Here is a 6575-nt window from a genome sequence, read left to right on the forward strand (position 1 = left end):
TTTTTTTAGTACCTTGCAGTTTTTCTTAGTTTTCACATAAGGTCCGGGGTCAGGATAAAAGACAGATTTTTGACAAATTTCAAAATCTCTCAGATATTGTCCAAATTATTTTTTATTTCACTTCTAGACATGTGAAATGCATGAACTAGGGCAAAAAAAGTGAAAAAAAATTGGTCTTATTTTTTTTAGTACTTTTCAGTTTTTCTTAGTTTTCACATAAGGTCCGGGGTCAGGACAAAAGACAGATTTTTGACAAATTTCAAAATATGTCAGATATTGTCCAAATCATTTTTTATTTCATTTCTAGACATGTGAAATGCATGAACTAGGGCAAAAAAAGTGAAAAAAAAATGGTCTGAATTTTTTTAGTACTTTTCAGTTTTTCTTAGTTTTCACGTAAGGTCCGGGGTCAGGACAAAAGACAGATTTTTGACAAATTTCAAAATCTGTCAGATATTGTCCAAATGATTTTTTATTTCACGTCTAGACATGTGAAATGCATGAACTAGTGCAAAAAAGTGTAACAAAATTGGTTTGATTTTTTTTTAGTACTTTTCAGTTTTTCTTAGTTTTCACATAAGGTCCGGGGTCATGACAAAAGACAGATTTTTGACAAATTTCAAAATATGTCAGATATTGTCCAAATTATTTTTTATTTCACGTCTAGACATGTGAAATGCATGAACTAGTGCAAAAAAGTGTAACAAAATTGGTTTAATTTTTTTTTAGTACTTTTCAGTTTTTCTTAGTTTTCACATAAGGTCCGGGGTCAGGATAAAAGACAGATTTTTGACAAATTTCAAAATATGTCAGATATTGTCCAAATTATTTTTTATTTCACGTCTAGACATGTGAAATGCATGAACTAGTGCAAAAAAGTGTAACAAAATTGATTTGATTTTTTTTAGTACTTTTCAGTTTTTTTTAGTTTTCACACAAGGTCCGGGGTCAGGACAAAAGACAGATTTTTGACAAATTTCAAAATATGTCAGATATTGTCCAAATTATTTTTTATTTCACGTCTAGACATGTGAAATGCATGAACTAGGGCAAAAAAAGTGAAAAAAAATTGGTCTGATTTTTTTTAGTACTTTTCAGTTTTTCTTAGTTTTCACATAAGGTCCGGGGTCAGGACAAAAGACAGATTTTTGACAAATTTCAAAATCTGTCAGATATTGTCCAAATCATTTTTTATTTCACTTCTAGACATGTGAAATGCATGAACTAGGGCAAAAAAGTGTAAAAAAATTGGTTTGATTTTTTTTAGTCCCTTTCAGTTTTTCTTAGTTTTCACATAAGGTCCGGGGTCAGGACAAAAGATAGATTTTTGACAAATTTCAAAATCTGTCAGATATTGTCCAAATCATTTTTTATTTAATTTCTAGACATGTGAAATGCATGAACTAGGGCAAGAAAGTGTGAAAAAATTGGTTTGATTTTTTTTTAGTACCTTGCAGTTTTTCTTAGTTTTCACATAAGGTCCGGGGTCAGGACAAAAGACAGATTTCTGACAAATTTCAAAATCTGTCAGATATTGTCCAAATCATTTTTTATTTAATTTCTAGACATGTGAAATGCATGAACTAGGGCAAGAAAGTGTGAAAAAATTGGTTTGATTTTTTTTTAGTACCCTGCAGTTTTTCTTAGTTTTCACATAAGGTCCGGGGTCAGGATAAAAGACAGATTTTTGACAAATTTCAAAATATGTCAGATATTGTCCAAATCATTTTTTATTTCACTTCTAGACATGTGAAATGCATGAACTAGGGCAAAAAAGTGTATAAAAATTGGTTTGATTTGTTTTAGTTCCTTGCAGTTTTTCTTAGTTTTCACATCAGGTCCGGGGTCAGGACAAAAGACAGAATTTTGACAAATTTCAAAATATGTCAGATATTGTCCAAATCATTTTTTATTTAATTTCTAGACATGTGAAATGCATGAACTAGGGCAAGAAAGTGTGAAAAAATTGGTTTGATTTTTTTTTAGTACCTTGCAGTTTTTCTTAGTTTTCACATAAGGTCCGGGGTCAGGACAAAAGACAGATTTCTGACAAATTTCAAAATCTGTCAGATATTGTCCAAATCATTTTTTATTTAATTTCTAGACATGTGAAATGCATGAACTAGGGCAAGAAAGTGTGAAAAAATTGGTTTGATTTTTTTTTAGTACCCTGCAGTTTTTCTTAGTTTTCACATAAGGTCCGGGGTCAGGATAAAAGACAGATTTTTGACAAATTTCAAAATATGTCAGATATTGTCCAAATCATTTTTTATTTCACTTCTAGACATGTGAAATGCATGAACTAGGGCAAAAAAGTGTATAAAAATTGGTTTGATTTGTTTTAGTTCCTTGCAGTTTTTCTTAGTTTTCACATCAGGTCCGGGGTCAGGACAAAAGACAGAATTTTGACAAATTTCAAAATATGTCAGATATTGTCCAAATCATTTTTTATTTCACTAATAGACATGTGAAATGCATGAACTAGGGCAAAAAAGTGTAACAAAATTGGTTTGATTTTTTTTAGTACTTTTCAGTTTTTCTTAGTTTTCACATAAGGTCCGGGGTCAGGACAAAAGACAGATTTTTGACAAATTTCAAAATATGTCAGATATTGTCCAAATTATTTTTTATTTCACGTCTAGACTTGTGAAATGCATGAACTAGTGCAAAAAAGTGTAACAAAATTGATTTGATTTTTTTTAGTACTTTTCAGTTTTTCTTAGTTTTCACATAAGGTCCGGGGTCAGGACAAAAGACAGATTTTTGACAAATTTCAAAATATGTCAGATATTGTCCAAATCATTTTTTATTTCATTTCTAGACATGTGAAATGCATGAACTAGGGCAAAAAAAGTGAAAAAAAAATGGTCTGAATTTTTTTAGTACTTTTCAGTTTTTCTTAGTTTTCACGTAAGGTCCGGGGTCAGGACAAAAGACAGATTTTTGACAAATTTCAAAATCTGTCAGATATTGTCCAAATTATTTTTTATTTCACGTCTAGACATGTGAAATGCAAGAACTAGTGCAAAAAAGTGTAACAAAATTGATTGATTTTTTTTTAGTACTTTTCAGTTTTTCTTAGTTTTCACATAAGGTCCGGGGTCAGGACAAAAGACAGATTTTTGACAAATTTCAAAATCTCTCAGATATTGTCCAAATTATTTTTTATTTCACTTCTAGACATGTGAAATGCATGAACCAGGGCAAAAAAGTGTAAAAAAATTGGTTTGATTTTTTTTAGTACCTTTCAGTTTTTCTTAGTTTTCACATAAGGTCCGGGGTCAGGACAAAAGACAGATTTTTGACAAATTTCAAAATCTGTCAGATATTGTCCAAATCATTTTTTATTTCACTTCTAGACATGTGAAATGCATGAACTAGGGCAAAAAAGTGTAAAAAAATTGGTTTGATTTTTTTTAGTCCCTTTCAGTTTTTCTTAGTTTTCACATAAGGTCCGGGGTCAGGACAAAAGATAGATTTTTGACAAATTTCAAAATCTGTCAGATATTGTCCAAATCATTTTTTATTTAATTTCTAGACATGTGAAATGCATGAACTAGGGCAAGAAAGTGTGAAAAAATTGGTTTGATTTTTTTTTAGTACCTTGCAGTTTTTCTTAGTTTTCACATAAGGTCCGGGGTCAGGACAAAAGACAGATTTCTGACAAATTTCAAAATCTGTCAGATATTGTCCAAATCATTTTTTATTTAATTTCTAGACATGTGAAATGCATGAACTAGGGCAAGAAAGTGTGAAAAAATTGGTTTGATTTTTTTTTAGTACCCTGCAGTTTTTCTTAGTTTTCACATAAGGTCCGGGGTCAGGATAAAAGACAGATTTTTGACAAATTTCAAAATATGTCAGATATTGTCCAAATCATTTTTTATTTCACTTCTAGACATGTGAAATGCATGAACTAGGGCAAAAAAGTGTATAAAAATTGGTTTGATTTGTTTTAGTTCCTTGCAGTTTTTCTTAGTTTTCACATCAGGTCCGGGGTCAGGACAAAAGACAGAATTTTGACAAATTTCAAAATATGTCAGATATTGTCCAAATCATTTTTTATTTCACTAATAGACATGTGAAATGCATGAACTAGGGCAAAAAAGTGTAACAAAATTGGTTTGATTTTTTTTAGTACTTTTCAGTTTTTCTTAGTTTTCACATAAGGTCCGGGGTCAGGACAAAAGACAGATTTTTGACAAATTTCAAAATATGTCAGATATTGTCCAAATTATTTTTTATTTCACGTCTAGACTTGTGAAATGCATGAACTAAGGGCAAAAAAGTGTAACAAAATTGGTTTGATTTTTTTTAGTACTTTTCAGTTTTTCTTAGTTTTCACATAAGGTCCGGGGTCAGGACAAAAGACAGATTTTTGACAAATTTCAAAATATGTCAGATATTGTCCAAATCATTTTTTATTTCATTTCTAGACATGTGAAATGCATGAACTAGGGCAAAAAAAGTGAAAAAAAAATGGTCTGAATTTTTTTAGTACTTTTCAGTTTTTCTTAGTTTTTACGTAAGGTCCGGGGTCAGGACAAAAGACAGATTTTTGACAAATTTCAAAATCTGTCAGATATTGTCCAAATTATTTTTTATTTCACGTCTAGACATGTGAAATGCAAGAACTAGTGCAAAAAAGTGTAACAAAATTGATTGATTTTTTTTTAGTACTTTTCAGTTTTTCTTAGTTTTCACATAAGGTCCGGGGTCAGGACAAAAGACAGATTTTTGACAAATTTCAAAATCTCTCAGATATTGTCCAAATTATTTTTTATTTCACTTCTAGACATGTGAAATGCATGAACCAGGGCAAAAAAGTGTAAAAAAATTGGTTTGATTTTTTTTAGTACCTTTCAGTTTTTCTTAGTTTTCACATAAGGTCCGGGGTCAGGACAAAAGACAGATTTTTGACAAATTTCAAAATCTGTCAGATATTGTCCAAATCATTTTTTATTTCATTTCTAGACATGTGAAATGCATGAACTAGGGCAAAAAAAGTGAAAAAAAATTGGTCTGATTTTTTTTAGTACTTTTCAGTTTTTCTTAGTTTTCACATAAGGTCCGGGGTCAGGACAAAAGACAGATTTTTGACAAATTTCAAAATCTGTCAGATATTGTCCAAATCATTTTTTATTTCATTTCTAGACATGTGAAATGCATGAACTAGGGCAAAAAAAGTGAAAAAAAAATTGGTCTGATTTTGTAGTACTTTTCAGTTTTTCTTAGTTTTCACATAAGGTCCGGGGTCAGGACAAAAGACAGATTTTTGACAAATTTCAAAATCTGTCAGATATTGTCCAAATCATTTTTTATTTCACTTCTAGACATGTGAAATGCATGAACTAGGGCAAAAAAGTGTAAAAAAATTGGTTTGATTTTTTTTAGTACCTTTCAGTTTTTCTTAGTTTTCACATAAGGTCCGGGGTCAGGACAAAAGATAGATTTTTGACAAATTTCAAAATATGTCAGATATTGTCCAAATTATTTTTTATTTCACTTCTAGACATGTGAAATGCATGAACTAGTGCAAAAAAGTGTAACAAAATTGATTTGATTTTTTTTTAGTACTTTTCAGTTTTTCTTAGTTTTCACATAAGGTCCGGGGTCAGGATAAAAGACAGATTTTTGACAAATTTCAAAATCTGTCAGATATTGTCCAAATCATTTTTTATTTCATTTCTAGACATGTGAAATGCATGAACTAGGGCAAAAAAAGTGAAAAAAATTGGTCTGATTTTTTTTAGTACTTTTCAGTTTTTCTTAGTTTTCACATAAGGTCCGGGTTCAGGACAAAAGACAAATTTTTGACAAATTTCAAAATCTGTCAGATATTGTCCAAATCATTTTTTATTTCACTTCTAGACATGTGAAATGCATGAATTAGGGCAAAAAAGTGTAAAAAAATTGGTTTGATTTTTTTAGTACCTTTCAGTTTTTCTTAGTTTTCACATAAGGTCCGGGGTCAGGACAAAATATAGATTTTTGACAAATTTCAAAATCTGTCAGATATTGTCTAAATCATTTTTTATTTCATTTCTAGACATGTGAAATGCATGAACTAGGGCAAGAAAGTGTGAAAAAATTGGTTTGATTTTTTTTTAGTACCTTGCAGTTTTTCTTAGTTTTCACATAAGGTCCGGGGTCAGGACAAAAGACAGATTTTTGACAAATTTCAAAATCTGTCAGATATTGTCCAAATCATTTTTTATTTCATTTCTAGACATGTGAAATGCATGAACTAGGGCAAAAAAAGTGAAAAAAAATTGGTCTGATTTTTTTTAGTACTTTTCAGTTTTTCTTAGTTTTCACGTAAGGTCCGGGGTCAGGAAAAAAGACAGATTTTTGACAAATTTCAAAATCTGTCAGATATTGTCCAAATGATTTTTTATTTCATTTCTAGACATGTGAAATGCATGAACTAGGGCAAAAAAAGTGAAAAAAAATTGGTCTGATTTTTTTTAGTTCCTAGCAGTTTTTCTTAGTTTTCACATAAGGTCCGGGGTCAGGACAAAAGACAGAATTTTGACAAATTTCAAAATATGTCAGATATTGTCCAAATCATTTTT

Source organism: Alosa pseudoharengus, unplaced genomic scaffold (assembly GCF_046254945.1).
Source record: "Alosa pseudoharengus isolate Yale_2024_CS ecotype anadromous, Long Island Sound unplaced genomic scaffold, YU_APseudo_1.1 YU_APseudo_1.1_scf_36, whole genome shotgun sequence".
NCBI classification, from domain to species: Eukaryota; Metazoa; Chordata; class Actinopteri; order Clupeiformes; family Clupeidae; genus Alosa; species Alosa pseudoharengus.